The sequence below is a fragment of the Chiroxiphia lanceolata genome, chromosome 6, assembly GCF_009829145.1.
Source record: "Chiroxiphia lanceolata isolate bChiLan1 chromosome 6, bChiLan1.pri, whole genome shotgun sequence".
NCBI lineage: Eukaryota > Metazoa > Chordata > Aves > Passeriformes > Pipridae > Chiroxiphia > Chiroxiphia lanceolata.
In genome coordinates this window covers 62,213,373-62,236,370 of record NC_045642.1, presented here as the reverse complement: position 1 = coordinate 62,236,370, position 22,998 = coordinate 62,213,373, and the positions used below count along the sequence as shown (strand labels likewise).

The following is a 22,998-nucleotide window of genomic DNA, read 5'->3' as shown; positions in this document are numbered from 1 at the left end:
ATTCAATAGGTTTGTCATCTAGGTTAAAAATTTTCTGTATTACACTTGTTCCAGTGAAAAATAAGACAGCATCCCTTCCTTGCTTCTCTGGAATGTTATAGGAATAAACATAAGTCTCTGAGATGCCAGGGTAAGTATCTACAGAAAGAGACATTTGATAAAGTTAACAGAGCTTGTATTAAAATGTCTTTTGAAAAACAGAGGGTTTAACTGAGCTCTCTGATCATACACTGCCTGTCTGTCCTCTCCACACACATCCCCACTTGCTCATTTTAGCCCTAAGTGACCAGACTGAGAGTAAGAGGCTTCAGAGAAACTAAAGAAATTGAATTTTTTAAAAGCAGGTACTTTTTCTCTGTTACAGGACAGAGAGTGTAGCAGTGTGTCCCACACAGAGAAAACCCTCTGGGACAAGCTCAGCCCCCATCAGACAGCAGGAACCCACAGGGCAAAGAGCCTTTACCCCTGCCCAAACACAGAAAAACTTTAACCAGAAACTCCAGTAATGAGATACACCAATAGAGAGACCACAATTTGCCAAAATTCTTGTTTAAAAATCCTTTTCACTGTTTCATCCTTTATCAGTTTGTCTCTCTTCTGTGAGCATTTTGAGGACATGGTTTATTGTTGAACATGGTGGTGGTGCTGGGTTGATTGCTGGACTTGATAATCTTAGAGGTCTTTTCCAACCTTAACAATTTGATGATTCCTCTACCTTTTCTTCTGCATTTCATACAGGGTTACCAGACTGCAGAGATTAAATCTCCCATTTTTCTTGCTCCATCGGTTCAGCAGTAACAACAAGGCCAAACCATTTGATATCTACAGTCCCACACTCCCTGTGTGGTTCCACCCACATCTGAAATCCCGGGTGCTCTCCCATCCTGGCTCACAGAGGGTTCCTACCCTGTGGCCTCTAATCTGTGAAGAGTTCCCACAGTCCTTCCCAGTGGGATGCAGAGCACACTCACCTCTGCAGCACTGCTGAGGCTTTTCTCTCCAGCTGAACTGGAACAATCAATTCCAGCAAGCAAAGGGACGTGGAGTTTCTCAGCCAGGGCTGGACCAAACAACCACGTGTAAAAGCCACCAAGAACTGTATGAAAATCTCTCTTACCTCTTATTCAACTCCATTTTCACTTTTTGCCTTCTTAAGCTGTTGCAGGGTCAGCTGTGATAAAATATTCTGGAGCAATCCACAATTTTGTTATTTGCTAAAGTTACTTAGAAAAAGGTCAATTGCCCTATTTCACATCATCCAGTAGTTTCCAAACAACATGTTATCTAAATACTGATTAGCTGCACTGAATCATTGGTTTTCACACTGTTACCCACTTGAATAATTTTTGAATATTTGAGTTCTCCCTTTGCAAATCAAGATCCTACTTACTCCAATTCATGTTCCATAAGCTTCCAAGGACCAACTGTTGCAGTTTGCTGTAGGTCTGATCCCGTGATGAATCTCAGTTACCCATTTCTCCTGTAATTGTAGAGGCAGAATTCCCTGTCTATTCAGATGAGGCTGTTTGTCCTTCAAATCTGATTGTTCCTCATTCCCCAAATGCAGGAACATGGGAGATGCTCTGGAGCAGAAATAAGAAGGAAACACATCACCCCTAAATTTAGGCAGGTTAGTGAGAAATAAGAAATTGTAGGATATTTTTCTGCAAGCAGGGACCCAGGCAAAGTTTATTCTATGCCAGTTAGAGTTTGTTAAACAGCTTCAAGGGACTTTGAATCACTTCACAGATGAAATGAGCTGAAGTTTTTGTGTCAGTTCTCATTTGCCAGGCAACAATCATAACAGAGGCAGCAGTTACACCCTGGAAGGGTGGAGGAGTGGGGTTACAGGGCAGAGGATCCACAGCAACTGTCACCCATCATCTCTGCTGGTGGTTCCAACTATCAGCAACCAAGAATGCCGTGGAAAATCCTACTGCATTCGCTCCCGAAGGCATTCCCTAAGGGAGGAGGAAAGTAGGTTATAATTTGCTTCAGGAAAACTGGGCATTACTCCATCAAGACAGAAAAAAAAAGAAAAAAGTGATATTTTAAAAGAAGATCATGAAATCAGATGCCATCTTGTGGCCAAACCCCATGGAATTGCTACGGGAGATACAACCCCGAACACAAAACACACAATAAACACACAGACAAAGGAGAAGAAATGAGGGATTAAATGACTGGTGACAAACTATGGAGACTTTAATCTCCAGGTCTGTAGTTCTCTGTTCAGTGTTTTCCTGTTTGCAGGTGCAGAACCAATTCCTCCACAGTTCTGACAGTTAAACTCCAGTAAAAGATTTAATTAACAAAGGGATCTTTAAGGTCCCTTTCAACACAAACCATATTGTGTTTCTATGATCTATGCATAGAAAACACTTTTTTGGCCTTTTAGGTGATTTCAGATCACCTCTCATGTCACTTATGACTGGCTGTGTGGTCTCTGCACAACACGAAACCACCTCACAATCAGGTAAAGCCTTTACTGTCACAATTACTATCATTCCTGTTTTGCAAACCAGAAATCACAGGATCATGGAATGGTTTGGATTGGAAGGGACCTTAAAGATCATCCATTTCCAATCCTCTGCCATGGGCAGGGACACCTTCCACTAGCCCAGGTTGCTCCAAGCCCCGTCCAACCTGGCCTGGAACACTCCCAGGGATGGGGCAGCCACAGCTTCTCTGGGCAACCTGTGCCAGGGCCTCATCACCCTCACAGGGAAGTATTCCTTCCCAATATCCCATCTATCCCTGCCCTCTGGCAGTGGGAAGCCATTCCCCCTTGTCCTGGCACTCCAGGCCCTCGTCCATCACCATTAAATAATGTGACCCTCCCATTGCACTATAGGAGGACCCCAATTCCTGACTGTGCTCATCACAAACATAAAAATATAACATAATCCCAGGCACACAGTGACACTGAAGCCTCAGGGATATCTGGAAGATACACCAGAGGACCTTCAGGAGCCCCAGGCCTTCTCCAGAGCGACAACTGGAGCCCAGGTGGGACATCTTACAGCGTGAAAATGGTGCTAGATTCCCGTTTTTTAGGGAAATTACCTGTTCCTACCGCATGGAAACATACAGGATTATACATCTGAACATAAAAAATCCATTTGAGCTGGTAACAGCAGCAGTTGTGAGCAAGGGGTTAACCAGCAGCCATTAGTACAGTGAGGAAATTACCCCAACAGAAGTATAATCCACATGGTAGAAGACAAGTGTTATTCACAAGTTATTAATAAAAGAGACCAAAAAGAAGGCAATGCTGTACTGTTCTGTTAATCTCATAAGCCCAGATGTTCGTGAAATGAAAAACAGCCCAAGTACATGACCTTTCATACTGATGTAAAGGAATGTTTAAGATATGATGGGATGTTATATATCACAGGACGTTAAAAACATCACAGAGAAAATCCAGTGTGCACAGCAAAAACGCAAAGAACCGAATACTTACAGGAAGATCTATCTGATAAATGTAAAAAAAAAAAAAGAAAATCAGATTATATGTTTCCATAATTGTTATTTTACACAATTTTATAGATATCATGGTGCCAAAGTACAGACGTGGCAGGAATCACTATGGCACAGCATTGCTGGAATTTCTTGCACTTCCTCTCAGTGTGAAAGGAACTGTTCATTCTTGGGAAGGCATGTGATGCTCTGGTTTTATGCATAATAAAATGTTATGCAGAAAGCACCCTACATGGAAAAAAAAATACAAAAATCTGTGCACCCTATTGCAGCCTATTCTTGGAGTCAGTTCTTGAGGCAATCAATTTATTCGGAAGCAAATTAGTTTGGGAATTAGGAGATCTGGAGGCCGTAAAATAAAATTTCTCTGGATGCTGGTCACCCTTTTCTGTTCCAGCCCTGGTGAACAAAACACAAGTGAAGAGCCAGAGGTACTGTGGGGAGATCAGAAGGAAAATCTGTGTGTGCAGACAGCAAAGAATCCAGACAGGATCTCTTGGTCTTCCCCTTGTTTCTTTTCCTTTCAGATGCTTCGGAGTAAAACATGTGGTTTACACTCCTCTTCGTGTAAACTTCTCCGGGGTGATCCCAGACACAGGGCAGGCCCTCTGTAAACAAGGTGGACAAAGCTGGGCCTCAGAGCCTGGGGGAACACGTGTCTATTGTAGCTCTTTATTGCCCACACCACCTGGTCCATGTGGATTCCGCGGCCACAGCCCGGCACAGACCTTGGAAGTGATGGGATAAAGGCAAAGGAACTCACCAAAACCTAAAATCCTCTCCCAGCACCCCCATCCTTGCTGACACTGGAACAACGTGGCCCCAAGGAGGGGGGTGTGGGGCAGGTTTGGGAGGTCAGTTTACACCCGGGTCAGCTTATACGTGAGTGTATACAGTACAGGGGTCTGTTTTCTATTTGCTTGTCAAATACCAACACCATAAAGAAAGGAATAGTACTAAATCCACCATTTTAACCTTACACATACCCACAATTACAGCTGAAATAACTCAGCAATTTTTGAGTTATATGAGTGCAAAGAAAGCATCTGTAACCAATCACCTATTTTTTGTTGGTGCCTTTTTTTTTTTTTTTTTGGCAATTCTATATCTTAAAAATTGTGAATGCAGTTCTAATTTTTTTTTTAACTTGTTAAAAAAAAAAAAAAAAAGCACAACACATGTGCTCTCAGGCTGAAAACACACATGCCAAATTCAGCCTGGAGAGAATTTTTACGGCTGAGTTATAAACCCCTGAAAAATAGGGATTTATAATGGAAACGCTGACAGACCATTAACTACAATAATAACATAAATGGAGCAATAGAATTTCCAAGTTATCTCCTTTTTGTTTGTGTCAGCATTCCTGCACCAAGAGCCTGTGTAACACACACGGAGCGTTAGGAGCACATCACTGAAGGTTCTCTCCTATGGAGTTCACGGGATGCAGAGGAAAACACAGCAGAGGAAGGAGTGAGGCACAACGTGTGTGATGCATGTCTTGGGGTGCACCACATCCTCAGTCAGCTCTAACTGTGTATAGGATATCTAGGATATTGATTATATCCTGTCTATCTCTTGCTGGACGTAGATTTTGGGAGGAATCCTTCCACCAAGCATGTAGCAGACACCAGTTTCACCTGTATCCACAGCAGAGCAAGGCACTGCCGGCTGATCCCACACACTTCCACTGCCCAGCACAAGGATTGCTCTGAGCTTTCTGTGGGACCCACAAAAGAGAGAGGGAGATGATAACTGGGCATGAAAACGGGGCACAGGAGGATTGTTAAAGATTGGAACTGCACTTCGTGTGCTCTTGCTTTAAAAGCTCCAGCTCTGCCTCCTCTGGGAAGATGAATAGACTGAAAATATGCAAACTGTCACACTGCTCAAGTTAATTTGTTCCCTGTTACAGACGGGGACGAGTTGTTTAAAAATAAAATAAGTGGCAGCTAATGCTGCAGGATCTGTACATTGTTCACCCTTACAAGAAAAAAGCTCTTAGTGGTGAAGCTGTTTAGCTGTTTATGCCTTCCCATCACTGGCAGTTATAACAAAGTACATATTCCTTATGAAACAGAATTTCAAATTCATGGAATCACAGACTGCTTTGGGTTGGAAGGGAACTTAGAGAACATCTCATTCCACCCCTGTGCCATGGGTAGGGAGGTTTTCCACTATCCCAGGTTGCTCCAAGCCCTGTCCAACCTGGCCTTGGACATTTCCAGGGATTTCCCCGGGCAACCTGTGCCAGGGCCTCACCACTCTCACAGGGAAGAATTTCTCCAAATTATTCTGCATGGGGCTGATACTGAGAGTGAAGGAGGATGACAGATCCATGTACAGTGAGGATTTGCCAGATTCAGGGTTTTGGAAGATAATCCAATACAATCAGCATCTGGTTTGTTCCTGCCTCGTTTGTCCTACACATCCTAAAGCACCTGACATAACATAGCCAGTATCATTCCCATTTTACAGATGGTTAAAGAAAGGCACAGAGGTGAAATAAATTCCTCAATATTACATATCAGATTTCTTCCAAAACCCAGGAAAAGAACCAAGTTTTCTCCTTGTTTTAGTAACCTCTGCTGTACAAACCTCAGATTTCAATCTTTTCCACTTTGAGGGTAAAAAGGCTCAATAAGGCCCTAGAGTTGACATAACTCATCTGCTTCAGAAAAGCCCTGGTTCGCTCCAGAAGTGGAGAGAAATTCTCGTGTCACAAACACTGTTTTCTTCACAAAAATCCTTTCCCATGTGAAGAGTAAGTTTGAACAAAAGCATGCTCTTTTTCTGCTAACATCATCACTGATCCTGACAGTCCCTCCTCTGACATCCACCAGCTCCCTCAACAGGGAACCATTCTCTTGAAAAGCACTATTCCCTGTTATCTGCATGGAAAGAAGGAAAACCTGTGGTTGTAATGACTCAGGCTGCTTCACTGAGCCCTTCTGCCACTATTGCTCTGCTTTTGTCCAGCACACGTGTCCAAGCCTCGTCAGTGCTCAGGATACTTGGCAGGCCCAGCTCCCTTTGACCCCCTCGCACGCCGGACGCTCCACAGAACTGCTCCCGACGGTGCTCCCGCCACTGTTTGGATCGGGGAGCTCGGAGATGACACGTGGCTGTGCCTGTTGTTTACAGCCCAGGATAACACAACAGACGTCCAGTTGTCCCGCTGCCTCGCCAAGATTAGCACGTGGAAGAGCAGGAGCTGGCTGGAGCTGAGGCTCGGCAGGACAGAGGTCAGGCTTGCGGGCAGAGGGAAATGCTCCAAGGAGCGCTGCGGTTCCTTCGGAGCGAGGACACGTGCTCAGGGGTTACCAAGAGAATCCGCTTCCAGAAGGTTTCTCTCTCCTTATTGATACTGAGCTCCCCGGCAGCAACATCTGTGAGAAATGCTTTATATCCACGTGACGGCCTCAGGGATAAATGCCTTCCTCACTTCCCAGCTGGCTATGGCACTGTGGTCCATTGGGACTTTGAGCGTCGGCACCAAGGAACCTCCAGCTGGTACCAAGGGCTGCAGCACAACTTCCTTCCCACAGCAACTGCGGGCAGGTTGTTTCCTTGCTCTCACATTGGCTATCCATAAAATACTCTCTTGAGTTCATGGAATCCCAGAACAGTTTGGGTTGGAAGAGAACTTAAAGGTCATCTCGTTCCCACTCCCTGCCATGGGCAGGGACACCTTCCACTATCCCAGGTTGTTCCAAGCCCCATCCAATCTGGCCTGGAACACTTCCAGGGATCCAGGGGCAGCCACAGCTTCTCTGGGCAACCTGTGCCAGGGCCTCATCACCTTACAGCCAAAAATTCCTTCCCAATATCCCATCTATCCCTGTCCTCTGGCAGTGGGAAGCCATTCCCTCTTGTCCTCTTATTCCATGCCCTTGTCCAAAGTCTCTCTCCAGATCTCTTGTAAGCCCCACTTACGCACTGGAAGGACACAAAGGGAGTTCTGGACTCAGAGGAAGTTCTCACCCTTATTTTCCAGGGACCAAATAGCACAAAGAAAACCAGTCTAGAAGCCCAGTGCCACCTCCAGAGTTCCCTTCTCAAGGATTCTGTCACAGCTGACTTTAAAATGAGTATTATTGCCCTGCAAATAGAGCTGCCAGGCAGTAGGACATTTTCTGCTGTACCCAAGCCTTTCCACCTTCTTTTCCATAGGAAAAATGCACAGCTCAACTCACCCAACAAACAGCAAACCAAAGGGACCCTTCCTCCATTAACTCTTCTTCCCACATTTACACAATCCATGCACTGCCACGCTTCAGAACTGGAAAGAAGTAGGGGTTTCTTGCAAATAATCACCAGAAGTGAAGCAGAGAAGCAGGCAACAGTGCTAACCTGGCAGCTGACTGCACTGGGGAATGGCAATTCCCAGAGGGAAAGCTCACCTCAGCAGTCCCCAGCTTTGCTGGCACTGCCTGGAAAAGGTTGGCATCTTGGAGCTTGATAATACAGTATTAATCATGTTCTTGTCCTGTAGAGTCACCATCAAAATCAAACACCGAGAGGAACAGGAAATGCTGAATTAAGGTAACACTTCCCCCCTACAAACCACCACTCCAAACTAATCCTGTCCCTCAGCTGTGCCAATCCCTGGAAATGAGGTTTCTCAGGCTGTTTGAAGTCCGGAGCAGCCAGCTCCAAAGTGAGCAGTAAGTGCATGGCTTCCAGCCACACTTGCAGTGCCTCCCTGCCAGCTCCATCCTCCCCAGACGCAGGTTCACGAGGCACAGCAGAATCTGGGGGCAAAGTGAAACAGATGCAGGGGAGGGTTTCTCCCGCTTTGAGGTTTCAGCAGGAATGCTCCAGACAGCTTTGGTGAGGGCTGATGGGAACGGGCAGAGCTCAGCACCTGCCCTCGCTGTGTCATGGCGACAAGGACAGACTTTCACCATGTGCAGCCTTGGCTTTTAAAGCTACAGAACCCTTTCTAGGAGATTCATAATGACACAGAGTTGTTTGAATTACTGAAAAATAGAGGGACTGGTTTTTTTTTTTTTATTTTATTTTTATGCAGTGCTTCAATTGGTTCGGTTATTTGTTTCATTACAGGAGATCAAAAATAATTCTGATGTTCACAATGAGCAGTAAAGGCCACTGAAATATGCTGGAGTAAGTTTAAAAGCAGGTGGTTACCTTATTAAGTGTTAAATATTCAGAGCTGAAATATGAGTCTGTTTCCATCTAGGGCATGCAGTAAATGGCTTCCACATATGCATAACAGCCCATTAGCACAATAAAAAAAAATTAGTTACCCAGTTGAAATTAGAAAAAATAGGTACTAAATGTAAATTTCAAAGGATCAGTTTTATTTTAAGAGCCGTTGCTCCAGCTGGACAGTCATGGGCTCCCTAATCTAAACAAATGCAGCACAATGGAAATTATTCCTTGGAATTCTTCAACCCACAGAGTATTTGTGGGAGGGTGAGGGGGGCGAGGGGACAGAGAGGTTTGGACTCATCAGATGCATGACAAAGAACCTTCAAATTTTCATTTCCTAAAGAGTTTGGGGATTCCATGGGCAGAAAAGCAGCTTTCCAGGGCAAGGTACCTCCTCGAGTCCGCAACACCAATAGAATTCACTCCTCTCAACATTTTGATGGCACTGTAGCAGGTCTCACCTCTGCACGAAGTTACCCCCTGCAAAATTAATTTGCTGAACTTTAACTGACTCCTTTGCAGTGAAATATTCACTGGCAGGTGGGCTCTAAAGGGACAAGTATCCAAGCTTAATAAACACGCAGTCTATCAGCTTGTGTGTGTTTTAATAACTGTCACAATTTTGTAGGTATTCGAAAAACCCAAAATAATTTTATTTTTACAACAACCTGTGGCAAGTCAGATCGGGAACAGGGCAGTCTAACACTAAACTAAATGCCCATAAACTTTTAGCCATATATGCAAAAAAAATAAAATTGCACAATAAAAGAGTTTAGCAGTCCCCGTGCCCACGTTTCAGCTGAAGGGAACTGTTTCAGTCACATGTGCTTTTTCTCCTGAGAGTTATGTTTGGTATTTTACACTCAACTCTGGCACTATTTTTCACTTGTTAATTGGAGACCACAATCACTTCTGCAGCGTTTTGCTCTGCTTTCTGTATTTGTGATCTGCACTCAACTGTCAAATATTTAAAGCCCAAAGCTTTCCTGACAAGGGAACAGCATCTGTCCCAGCTCTCCCCAGAGCTGACCTTCCACAGAGTGAGTCCTGGATTCCATCTGTAGCAAACGGGTCGTTACTGGAAAGACAAAACCCAATTCTACAACCTGAGCATGAGAACAAGACTCCACAGCAACAGCGTCGTGTCTGTTCACACCAGGGTAGAGCTCAGCAGTCAGATTTATCAAAACCTGTGCATTTCGTACTCAAAGGGAGACATTTTGGAAATAAATGCCAATCTTCTTCAACATTAGGTTTCTGGTTAATTAGGGGCTACCCCCAGCCTTGTCACACAATATCAAATCTGCTGTGTGGTACAAAACTTCACCGTCGAGATTGTTACCGTGGACATTGTTAAAACAAACATTAGTTACCACGATGGCAGGACTGTGGGACCTCTCTCAGATATAGACACACACATATATACATATATTATGTGCATTGTAGTCATCCTCATGTCTCAGCAACTAAACTCCAATTTTAAATAGCACCTTCAGAGTTACAGTAAGAATACTTTGTGGTGTTTATCGCTGGGGAGGAGACTGAGTCACCAAGGCTTTGCCAAACCATGTCTGACTGCTCCAGCCATCCCAGTAAGCAGCTCCTCGAAAGTTTCCATGAACAAATCTCATTTCCATCCTGTATCTCTGGTAAAAGCACATTCCTGCACTACCTCTCCTGCCATTTAAGCACCCACAAAGAGCACAAAGTGTTCCTAAACTGGACACTTTCCTACATGACACTCGGGGACGTGGGTTAGTGCTTGGCACTGCCGGGTTAAGGGCTGGAGTCGATGATCTTAGAGGGCTTTTCCAGCCTAAATGATTCTATGATTCCATACCCTCCAGGAATCTACCCGGCTTTGGTTTTGGCTTCACCTTGTTGTTTCCCAGGTAGCTGTTCCTCCCACAGGAGGCAGGGACATCTAGCGACCAAAAAAAGACATTGCAAATACATACCCACCGCATCTGTTTCCTACACTCTTTAGTTAAAATCAAATCTATTTCGTTGCAGTGGTTGGGGCTGAGCTATTTTCTAGCCATTAAATTAGCCAATAACGTGTCCACTCATCCACCATCTTCACTTGGTTTAACCCTCACCAGGAAAAAGCATGGCAATTAATTTATTTTTTAATTTCAATCCAGAAAAGTATTTTAATTCCTTGAAGTAAGATCCCGACAGAAAAAGCTGCCTACCGAAAAATCTTCTCCTTTGCACTGAACAACAGCAATTCTGAATTCATTAAGGGGACGTTCACAAGTCTTGTTTCATTACACATTTCTTCTGCTCCAAATAAGACAAAAAGCAACATCCTACAACATCACTATCAACTTTCTTTTCCCCCCCACATCTATAAATGCTCTCATGGAAAAGGCCCTGGTAAGTAAACCCATATTTCTGACCTGCTGCATGTCTAACATTTCTTCTTTAATAACTCCATGAGCATGGCAGGCTCTTCCTATTAACTACATTACATCATCATTATCAAAGACGAAAGGAAATTAATTTTGTTTTCCAAAGACTTGGCAATAAGTCGGGTCTTTACTTCATCAGACATCTGCTGTTTTTCTACGTGTGTCATTTGTGAAGCATAGTTTTCCCCATGACTTTATTCTCCTCACAGTTTATCCTGCCACACTGTTTACCAGGGAAATAAAGCAGGGCAGGATTTCTCATTTGCCCTGTAAAAGTGTAAAGCCAACTTAAAGCCAATGGCATAATCTCGATTTCAGCTTCAAATGCTTTTTTTCTGGTTTAAAATAAAGCTCAGCAAAGACCTTCATGCAAAAATAACCTCTCATGGTCTTGGCCTGAAATTTATTACTCGTGCTGCAGGACTTTGTTTTCACAGATGGGACTTTATCAGCAAATTATATGGGCAGGCCACCAACTTCCCTCAGGAATGGAGGAGTGCTGGTATTTACTCGGGCTCTTATCTATGCACTTAAAGCCACATTCTAACCACAAACTTCTATTTTCATTTATTGATAGAAAAGACAAAACACAGAGAATCCTCTGTTCTAAAACCCTCCTCATCCCCAAGCCCTGTGTCCCCCATGTACGTGATCAGAAGCTGCTGTCAGATATTTCACACCAGGAAAACTTCCCCTCTTTTGCTTTTTTCAAGTGGAATGGACTTGCTAATGTGTTTTCACGTTCCCCACGTAACTCCATTAACAAAAGGTGGACAATTTAGCTCACTTTTCCAAATATTTACTTTGCTAAACAGTTTGTTGCGGTTTGCCTGGAGTTTTTCCTCTACTTAACTCCACTGTAATTTACCCTGTAATTAATATTCTAAAAGAGAACTTTGCTCATGGCAAGCCCTTCTAAAATAGAGCCACCAGCACACTGGGAATTGGAAGGTTTAGTGAATGTATCTGGAGAGGAGTGGCCCAAATTCCATCCCTTATCCTATCCCAGCAGCACAGAAGGGCTCAAAAAAAAAAAAAAAAAAATAAACCTGTTGTGAGCAGGAGCACCAGGGTCAGAAAGGAGGGAATCTGAGCCCCCACAGCCAGCCTGGCTCCCACCTGCTCCGTGTGGATGCTCCGTGTAACCTGTGTGGATACAAAAGGGGCAGGTGAGGGAGGAAAACTAAATAAATAATAACTCCAGGGAAAGGAAGAAATAGTGATAAGCACAGAGTGCCAGGGCAGCTGCCAGCTGCTATGTCCCATTACAGAACCTGATATTGATTCTTGCTGCTAATCAAGATCTAGAGTGCAATATATAATTTATTTCTGAATTGCACAGACCATCCTAAAATAGACTCTTCTTGAAGGAATTTTGAAAAAGTGCATCCTTTACCTAATGAGACTCCACTCAGCAGTGCACTCAGACAGAACTCTGAAAAATACGGCACAGAGCTTATTTTAAGGTTTTCCTACTGAAACACTGTTTCATGGCACTTTGAATTAACAGGAAGGATGCCAAGTCATTTATTCCAAATGGGAAAGAAAATTTTAATAGAAAACCGTGTGAAGACTTGCAAAAAACCCACTGAAACATTTTAAGTGTTTTGTTCCAAATTACTGAAAACGTCATTAAAACCGAACGCTGCTTTCCTGTTCAGTGTAATTCTTTCGATACAGTTTTGTTTGTTTGTGTCTGTTATGGGATCCATCCTTCAGGACCTGATCCTGTAATGACTTCCATGGAATTGTCTCATGGAACCCATCTAGGAATATTAGAGCAATGCATTTAAGACTGATCATTCAGCCAGGTGAGGTTCTTTGTTAGCAGAGAGATTCTAAGTTGATTGTCAACTATGAAATTCAGAATCCAGCTCAGAAACAACCTACATCATTCTGAGACACAGTTAAACCCAATTTGTCTTAGTTTTTGCTCCTGATGACTTGATCATCCTATTCTTCAACCACAAATACAAAGCCCTGCTAAGCAATGAGAGACCTTCGTTGTACTCAGTGGGTTTTGGATCCGATCTTGATGGCCAAATTCTGCTTTTTTTATTCCCAGAAAGAACAGCTTCTACTCCATGGGGAACTCCCCCAAAAATGGGGTGTTACTGCAAGAAACGGTAAAGGAATCGGACCTCAGGGAATAATTTCATAATACTCTCCTAGCAAAGAAAGTTTGAAAACTCATTACAAAAGTGAGAGGATTTGTAAAGCAACACTGAAAATCTGGTCACGGTTCTGGCCCCACGATCTGTGTCTGAATTTCAAATACTCCAGAGTTTGCAGAGAGAGATATAAACCAAATGGTGTGGTATGGACCACCGTAAGGATAAGGGCTATTTTCTAAATAACCATTAAAATCAGGCTCAGAGGCAATAAACAACTGCCAGAGCTCTTGTGTGAGAGCAGTTCAGTAAAGGCAAATTCCAAGGTATTTTAGCTGAATATTGCATTCAGATTCTGACATACAAGGATAGGAACTCATGTGAAGTGCGGACCTGGATTTCAATTTGAAACTCGTTGCCATTAAAGTTCGGGGTATGTTTGGGTCACGCAGCTCAATGTGGGTTTAGATCTCTACAGGATATCGGGTTTTTTAAAGATACTTTTCATTTTCAGATGTGACGGTTAAAAAAAATCCCGGGTACAATAAACCATTTGACTTGGGGGAGAAAAAAAAAAAAAAGTTGAGCTATAAACTGAAACCGAAGTAGCTCAACTTGGGAGTGTCCCAGCTGCAGAAAACTCTTAATTTTAAAACATTTTGATTGATCCTCAATCTCTTCGAATTACACTGCAGTGAGGGCTGTGCACCCTTCTGAAATCGGGCTATGCCTCAATTACTTCATCTGTGGATAAATTTCATTGTTATTTGAAACATGTGCAAAAGGCAGATACCAGTATACCCTAAAATTGATTAAATATCTACCTCATTAAAGTACAAACCCTAAAGTATAAGAGGCCCTGCTAGGAGGGTTCACTTTGCATTAAGAATGCTAAACCTTGCCAGGGAAATACTATTCTGGATCAATCCAGTTCAGCTGGACACTTACAGCACCACCACCCTCATTTAGGGTTTTCACAGAGTTTCTACTGACAGTGAACATGAAGTGGCTCACCTGGTTCCCTCAGGGTACCCAAAGGTGGAAGGCAAACAGGAGCCCTCCTCAGGTAAAACCTTGGAGTGCAAAGTTTCATCCCACGAGCCGACGGGTTTTTTTTGAGCACCAAATCCGGATCAGAGTTATTTCAGGACGTTTTACGAATTCAAAAGTGACTCAAGGAAACGTGAAACCTGGCAGGCTGTTAGTCCATTCTGGGGGACTATTACCTTCCAGACAATTATTTTCAACATCCAGTTCTGAGGTTTGGAAAACCCTCGCACCACTTCCCGTGAGGATTCACAGTCTGTTGGCCAAGTGTGTCTCTGCCTTGCGATACAACACGCTGCGTTTGCTGCCCGTGACACAATACACCACCGAGCACTCACAGACAGGAGGAAAACTTCATACCTTTGTTCTGAGACACCGTTCAAAAAAGAGCAATAGCTAGTTTTAGAATATAGAAAAAAACTTATATAAACACAAAACTGTCAGGAAAGATGTAGGTAGAGCGATTCCCACCTTGGCCAGGAAGCAAACTAGGTGAGTAGTATTCAGACATTCTGGCTGTATGGAATAATTTGTCCTGTCCTTCTACTACAAGATTTGAGTAGAAATAGCAGGAATGGCACTTCCTGGAGGGGGAGTTCTCTCCGTTTTCCATGCATTCAGGAAAGCCTTTAAGCATCCCAGCATACCCTTGTTAAAAAACAGAATCATGGATGTGTGCTGGATCAGTTTGAACAGGCTGTTCCTAGCTGCCCCCTTCTTTTCAGAGGGATAATTGGGAAGATGGAGACAACATGCCAGAGGAATTGCTCCAGAGGTGGTAGTCTACACTTCACTGATATTCTTCACAGGAGCTCACAGCTGGCATCATGCACCTCGTGGAACACAAGTCCAGGAACCCTACAAGGGAAACAGGAGTCGTGATCTCAGGTTTCCGTCACCCAAACAACTCCAGAAGCCAACAGTCCAAGCTTCACGAGTTTCTTCCAAGAAAGAAGGAGCAGGTTGCAAACTGGTTTAACCCTCTGGATGTGCACTGTGCAGCCTGTGGGTCAAGAACCTCTCCAGGTGTCTGTCAGCCCTATTTTGCTCCTGAGTTCTGGGAGAAGCAGTTCAGCTCCACGCTGCTGCTGCTCTGAGCCATGGCCACAAGGTGTAGACCAGCCCTGCAGCTTAAGCCAGGCATTTGAACAGGATGAGTTACAGAGTTGTATCAGGTTTAAATCAATCCCTTTTCAGCAGAGCACTTATGTCTGTGATTGCCTTTAAAGCTGCACGTTCCTCATTAAGTCGGTGGGGTTAAGCAGGGCCTTAATGATATAAGAACAACCAGAATATGCTTCACTATTTTACAGACGGCAGCTCCGAGCCAGGACCCTCATTAGTGTTCCTGCTGCACTGACAGAGGGACTGCTCCCTTGTACTACAGGGGAAATGGGATGTGGGCTTTCATACTATTTCAAGCATTAAATCCAAATGCAGTTTCCAGAAGAAAGCCACTCAAACCCACACGGACATTGCAGCTACGTTACTGTACATCTCACCTCCTGAGCTCCGCAGGGAAATGTCTTCTGAGCGTGGAAGTGGCTGTTCCCATCCCTGCAGGGCAAAATGTGAAACCTGCATTGCTGGAGGATCCTTGGAAACCTGGCATGAGGTTGGTTTTGCAAAATGCTGCTGTGAACAATTTGTCACTGACTCCCAGTCTGACAGACAAGCCCCTTCAGGTTCATTCAGACAAAGATCAGGAATGGTTCACCGGAGCTAAGGATGGAACACAGGCTTCAAAGGCATCGCTTTTACTCATGACATCCAAAAACTGTGTTAAAATGCCAAGAATCCAAAAGTTAGGAAACGCCACAAACGTTGTACAGCCCTTTTCTGAGGGCACTCCATGATTCAGGTGTCCATTATGGGATCACACACAGTTTTTTTCCCACTAAACCAGCACCTCTCTCATTGTGAGGTGAGGGATGGCTCGAGGAAAGAATTGGGGTTGTCTAGGACAGAGCTTCTGTAGAGACCTCACTTATTCCAAAAACAAGCAGTTATTCAATGCTTCTTCCTGTTCTTCCCTTCAACACACAGCCCCAGGCTTTGTCCTGCACATGGCCTTTAAACTCCACATTTAATACAGAATTATCCATTTCCTCGCAGGTGTTCCTGTGATCTCTATTGGAATAGCACCCAAGCCACATCAGGTAAAAAGTTTGTCTTCATAATAAATATGTCAGAACAGAATTAGTACCTTCCACTCAGACAATTTCCTATTTCCTGCTACCTCTACTTCCTACTTCTTTTCTCCACTGAAATTCCTATCAGGTGCTTCTTCCTATTATTTGTCCTGCCTATACTTCAGAGAAAGCACTAACAGTAAAGAGAAAGAATCATGAGATAAAAACTTCAGAGAATTTAGCTGCCAAACTCTAACAAGCCTGTACTAAACAACTGTGAACTAAAATCTTTGAGAGCCACACAGCTTGGGAAAATTTTAATAAGGATGCCAAGAGATCTCCATTTGATATCAAAACAACTTCCACTCCAGATTTCAAGTGTTTGTCCAAAGCTCACAGTGAGAATGGACGAACCTTTGGTTTGCTGGTGGGTTCTTAGTTTGATTTAAACACTGGTTTTTTGTTAATGCATTTCTAGTAGAGTGAGTGGAGTGTTATTGATTAAAAACAGTTAAAAAGTTGGAACAGAGATCAGTGCAATATGTACTTGAAGCCTTTGGGTTCTTCTGGGGATACCAGTTGAGATTTAAAATAAGAATTCAGGAATGAGGTTTCTTGAATGTAAAGTAAATAATATGGAGTAGCAGGCTAAGGTAGGTTAGGCCAGTTGACCTGGAAAAGAAAGTGGAATATCAGTGTAAAACACTCTCACCCCAATACAAAGGATCCTGTTCCCTGCAGGCACTGCCCATAAGGGTTCTTCCCTTTGGGTACCTCCCAGATTTGCAATTTCTGTGGAGCACCAACGAGATCCGACAACCACGTCCTGGCAGCTGGGATTCAACTCCAGTCGGCTCGGAAGCTTCACAAAGGAAATCTCATGGTAGTGCTTTTTTTTGTTCTCTTCCAACTCTTTGAGTACCAAGTTCTTCCCTCACACCCCAAACTTCTGGGTCATGATGAACATATAAAAGCCAAAAAGTACTGAATAATGAAAAAAATATTAGAAGCTTGTTAAAGCTACTGGAAAAATGGTTAGTGATTTTCCTCTTCCTGAAAATGTCAAGGAAAGGTAGACCTATATGACAAATTTCCAGTGGAAAATAATGAATTTCAATCAATAAAACCCTAATGATACAACAAAAAATAGATTTTCAGCATAAAATGTCCTTTGGGATTTAATCAAAAATTTCCATGAAAGTAGATATTGTGTGCACACAAAATAAAAAGTCTACATGTTTTATCAAAAAAAAGAGTCAACAGCAAATTTATGGCCATGGATGCTCTTTGATGCAACTTTTTATTTTAAGTTTCCTTATTGGTTTTTTTTCTGAGTAACTCCTCATGGGCCATGAAGAACAGCACCTTTGTGACTGCTTTCACAGGAACACAGAGCGATCCCAGAGGGCAGCCAGTGGGACAGCAGGGTCTAGGAATGATGCTGCAATTCCTTAAGGCTCTGTGGCTTTAGTGGGGATTTCTTTCCACTGGCCTCCAAATGCTCTTCCTGAGCAGGACTCCTCCACCCAGGATGTGTGCCACGAGAAGGTTTAATCCTTTAGGACAGGTGCACGCAAAGGAAAATGGGAAATCTATTTTAAATGCAAAGGAAGACGAAGCAGAGAAAGGATGATTTCAAGTTAAGCTAATGAGAGGTGTACAATTCATTTTAAAATTAATATATTTATTCTTATCCCTTTTAGAAATGAGCATTTTTGGGGAGGACAATGGCTGAGACACACACTGACAGTGGAAGCAGATGTTGCTACCTAAACATGTAAGTAACTGTTTCAAAGTCCCTCCCCCTTTTAAATTGGCTACAAAATCAAATTAATTTGGTTTTAGTTTATAAATCAACACAAATATGCACAAGATCCCTCCCTTTCCTCCACGTTCACTTCTCCAGCCAGGAATAAGGACCCACAGCCCTGCCCCTGCGTGAGGCAGGGATTTCCATCGCCAGGGCCCAGCAGTGACCTGTGGAAAACAGTCTTGGAGCAGCAGGAACAACATCCAGGCTCTTGGCTTGCTCCACACGCAGCTGTGCTGACAGCTCTGGAGTCGCCCTTCACACTGTCACAGCCAGGCTGCTCGTGCCATGTCCCTCCCCCCTTGTCCCCTCCATGTCATTTTACTTCTTTGGCTCAAATTCAGTGCTCCACACATCCATCCCTATGGACTGAGGGCCCATATTCCCTCTTTAAGCTTCACAGCAAGCTCAGCCAAACATCCACGCTGAGGCAGCTTCCCAGGCATCCCTATAAGGGATTTCCTTGAGGGGGTTCTGGTGCTCATCCAAAACCCAACCCAACAAAGCAACGGGCCTTCCCCCACACCTTCCTATCAGAGGCCCTGAACTCCAGCCCACTGTCACTGCCACCTCATCAGGCACACACCAGGAAAGTGGTGTCCCACCCCACAACTCCAGCTTGTCACCACCTCAACGTCAGTGACATTTCCTATTATTTCCACAGATCTCCAGGGTATGAATCCGGGATATGGGCTGTAAACATAACTCACAAAGCAAGTTAAGGCTGCACTGATAAAGTGTATTTCTTACTCTTTTAAACACTCAACACACCAAAGACATAAAACATCTTGTTTATGGACCTCTTCCTGTGTGGACAGACCCACTCTAGAGAATCAGCCCATTTTCTTTATGTCACATGAATGAAAATCAGCACTGGACGACCATCTACTGTGGACCCATTTATGGTGATTTATTGAAGCACAAGACACTGCTTTCTAAACATATTTGGTGTAACCCACCTGAGAGTCGACCATCTGGTTCAATAGCATTTTTCTAATAGTTTTCAAAATGTTGCTGCACTTGGCCTGCAGATACTAATCCCAAAAACTTCAGCAATAAGGAAAAAAGCCCAATTACACAAAGGCATAAAGAATTCCCGGTCGAAACTCGGTATCACATCCTCGACCGCTGCAAATTGACATGGAGCAACTTCCACGGAGCAGGAATCTGCTGAGCTACCCAAACACGAGTGGCTGTAATGCCACAGCACCTGAAATCCCTTCTCTAGAAGAACTCGGGCAGCCAGAGTTCACCAGATTGCAGGGAGTATCTCCCAGGCGTGATGCTGCAAGATAAAAAGTGTGCTGGCTGTTCCCCAACAAGGAACTTGAGCATGTGCTTATCTTTGAGCTTACGAGCAGCCACACTTGAAGTCCCGGGTTCTGTGTCTGAAATTAAACATTAGCTCGAGGATTTGGCTGGGTCAGGGCCAACGCCAGTTTAAAAGCATCAATTCCAAAAGCAGGGATTGTTCTGGGAACAGTTCATCAGGTGCACCCAGTCTGAGCTCAGCTGGCAGTCACAGGAGGGATGGAAGTCGCTGTTATCTCTCTGCTTTCCAGTAATCTCAGGCCTGGCACTCTCTCATTTAACCATGGTAAATTATTTCAAGTTACTAAATGCCTATTAAGATTAGTAAGAGGATTTAAAATAAACTTATGCAGTGCCTTACACATCTACCTTCAGCTCAGTCACCCAAAATGAAAATAGAGGAACATCTGAAAATCTGACACAAAGCTTTGAATTAGCTGTTTTGTCAATAACTGAGGATTTTGCAGCATTAACCTGCAACTTCAGCTATTTAAAGTCAGTCAAGGAGACAGGAAGTAGAGATAGAAATCAGAAAGAATAAGAGCTGCAAAATTACACTGTTTTCTTTCACATGTGAAATTCCGTATAAAATACTTCCCTATAAATAGTTGTCAATAAACACAACTGCTGCAAATGTATTTGGTAAATGTTGAGGTCAAAGGCCTCAACTGTTTATTGCCTTGTAAACTCAAAGGCAAGTAAATTTATTGCCTGAATGAGTTTCAGAGTATTGGCCATCATAAAAACTCTGCATCCAAGGCACAAACCAGCCCATGGGCTGCACTGTGGTTATTCCACACACAATTCGGAGGCCACCACGTGTAGCATAATTCAAAGGATCAGAAATATATTGTTGCCATGCTGGATGTACACTGCACTTCACAGCTGGGAGAATGGATCTCACAGGTTAGGTGATCTAGGTCTTGCAGACAGAAGAATATTACTTTAAAGCATCTCTTTTCCCTGATTTTAAAAAGGTCAAAGTGGTTCTATAGATTTCTATAAACATGGTTAGTGTTTAGTGCCAAATCCTGCTCTTAGATCCATTATTCATGACTATACTTTAGAGGTTAAAATGTTGAGAATCTTATTATCTTCCAGCTCCAAAACTTAAAAGGGCTGGTCCAGGAAACCAAGTGTGTACATGTATATAAATATAAATGTTTTCTTGATTAGGGTTCTATTTAGGGAACTGTGTTTCTGTCCCCTCAAGTTACAGCTCTAGAACTGAATGTGTTCAGTGCCCTTCCTCTTGTGTTCCTTCCTGAAGTACCATATAACTATTCATTAATGGAAATGAGGAGAGGAGACAACAGATATGAATCTGCACAAACTAGACCTAGAGAACATTCTAGGCTCAAGCCAATATGGCACATGGTATAAAATATTAGTAAAATACTTAATAATCTAGCCTGTAAACTCCTCAGGGAGTTTCTCTGTGTTCTTTTTCTCTCTGTACTATGGAACATGCAGCCAGTCCGAGTAACTTCAGGGTAATTCCAATTTTTAATCCCCTTCAGTTGTGTGGTCAAGAGAGAGATGTCCAGCTGCCCAAACTATAATTTCCAGTCTAACTGGATCATCCTGCCTTCACCCTGGGAGTCCATCCATGAGGAGCTGATGATCTGCAGATAAAGCTTTGCAGAGTGTTATCTGAGAAAGAAACACCTGAGTGCCAAACCGTCCACACTTCAGCTGAGCACACCCAGGTGTAGAGAAGCTCATGTCAGAGCACGAACACAGACAGTGCCCCACAGAGACAGGAGACCCACCAAAAACACACAAACAACAGCCACACTTGAAAAATCTACTTCCACGGGTCTGCAAGCTCCAATAAATCACAGATCTAAACACAAAATACTCAGGAACGTGCACAGGTACATCTCATTTCCTACAGAACTATGGCACAAGCACAGCATGGGGTTTTTTTGGTTTTATTCCAGACAGATCTGTTTTCCAATATTGTTCCCATCAAACAGATCTCTCTCAGCTTTCCTCCAGCCATTCCTCTGAAATGTTATATGATAACAACACTGCTCCATCTGAGAAATCTTCCCCAGGATATTCCAGGTGCTGCACAATCAAAGGCACGAACACCTTGTCAAAGCCAACACACCAACACTTGAACTGAAAGGCACAGTGCAGGGTACTGCCACGAGGACCCTCCTGTTTCTACCTGGAGCTCCTTTCCACACCAGAACCACTCAACACCCCCACTGCTGGGGATTTATCACTTACAGGCACTGAGCTCTTGTGGGAAAGGCTCAGAGAGCAGCACATCCCTCCCCAGTCAGTGTAGCCTAACACAACATACAGTAGTAGTTCCACTGAGGTTAATGGGACCGCTCAGTACAGTGGTTAAGGTGAATGAGAAATAGAGTCCAAACGAGTTAAAAAACAGCCAAACAACAACAATGCACAAATATTAAACGTAAAACACTTCCAGGTACTTCTGTCCTGTAAGTCTGTTTAGCACAGTTAATGCAATAACAAATGAGTGATATTACATTACCCCCATCACGCTTTCACTCAAACAATGCAGCCATGAACTTTTCTTGGCATAACACGCGATGTGAACGGGGCACTGTTGCTTAATCATTCCCCATGATGTTTATAGGATGGAAATAAGATCTTAATATAACTAGAGGGGCCACAGGAGGGACACTTTAAAGGCTGCACTGCCATGTGTGTCAATACCAAGGGCTCGGCCACATCTGGCTTAATTCATTTTTGAGCTGTTTACTAACTGGAGACCAGGTGTTATTTCCTCTCTGAGATGGGAAATGCCTTTAATTGACACTGGTGCATCTCCCTCTTGCCAAAGGGGCACTCGGGAGACACCATGAAAACCAGTTAAGCACTTGTGGGAGAAACTGGGTTTGGGATTTGCCTATGGCATCTCTTCAGAGCACAGGCCCTTGGAGCAGAGGCTGTGTCTGACTGTGCCCTTGGTCTGACAGAGCTCCAGCATTTCTGGAGCACAAACGTAGGAGAAGATGGCAAATTCCAAAATCCCTACCCTCCTGTGAACAAAGGAAATGTACCACTTTGGCATTATATTTTCCAAAATGCCTTCCAGGACGAGGTACAGCCTTTAGGGAACTCTACCCAGCAATCCTTTCTAGAAAGGTGGTTTTCAACAGCAATCACCTGTTGCTCTACCCTTTCAGGGAGACCTTTTGACCGGTTGGATTCAGTTTGTCTTCCAAGACTCAGTTAAACATTAGCAAAAGCTGCTCATGAATAATTCCTCGTGAGGAACTTATTTTTTTTTTCCACATCCATGTTTGGCAGAAAGCAGAAACAATCTGAGGCTGTTTGAGAAAAATCAAACTTGCCTCAGATGATCTGTATCCCCAAACAAGTCTAGAGCACAGCTGCAGATAGGTTGTGTAGATATGAGCTTTTGCACTCACACAAACATCAAACCACATTAATGGCCACGGGAACATGCCAGAAAAGTTCATTTGAAAATCATTATGCATTCATTTCTACGAGCAACACCTCGTGGCCCCTGCTGT

At 43.6% G+C, this 22,998-nt stretch overlaps 2 long non-coding RNA genes across 2 annotated transcripts in view; both read right to left on the bottom strand.

The window, feature by feature from the left end:
• Window positions 1-1,071, bottom strand: part of LOC116788982 — a 41,555-nt gene extending 40,484 nt beyond the window's left edge. Inside the window, exon 1 of the long non-coding RNA XR_004357828.1 lies at window positions 972-1,071. This is a non-coding gene — a long non-coding RNA (uncharacterized LOC116788982). The remainder of the gene's footprint in view (window positions 1-971) is intronic.
• A 344-nt stretch (window positions 1,072-1,415) lies between these two features.
• The window catches only part of LOC116788981, a 29,482-nt gene continuing 7,899 nt past the window's right edge, over window positions 1,416-22,998 (bottom strand). The window contains exons 2-3 of the long non-coding RNA XR_004357827.1: window positions 12,116-12,212; window positions 1,416-1,961 (exon numbers count right to left, since the gene is read on the bottom strand). This is a non-coding gene — a long non-coding RNA (uncharacterized LOC116788981). The remainder of the gene's footprint in view (window positions 1,962-12,115; window positions 12,213-22,998) is intronic.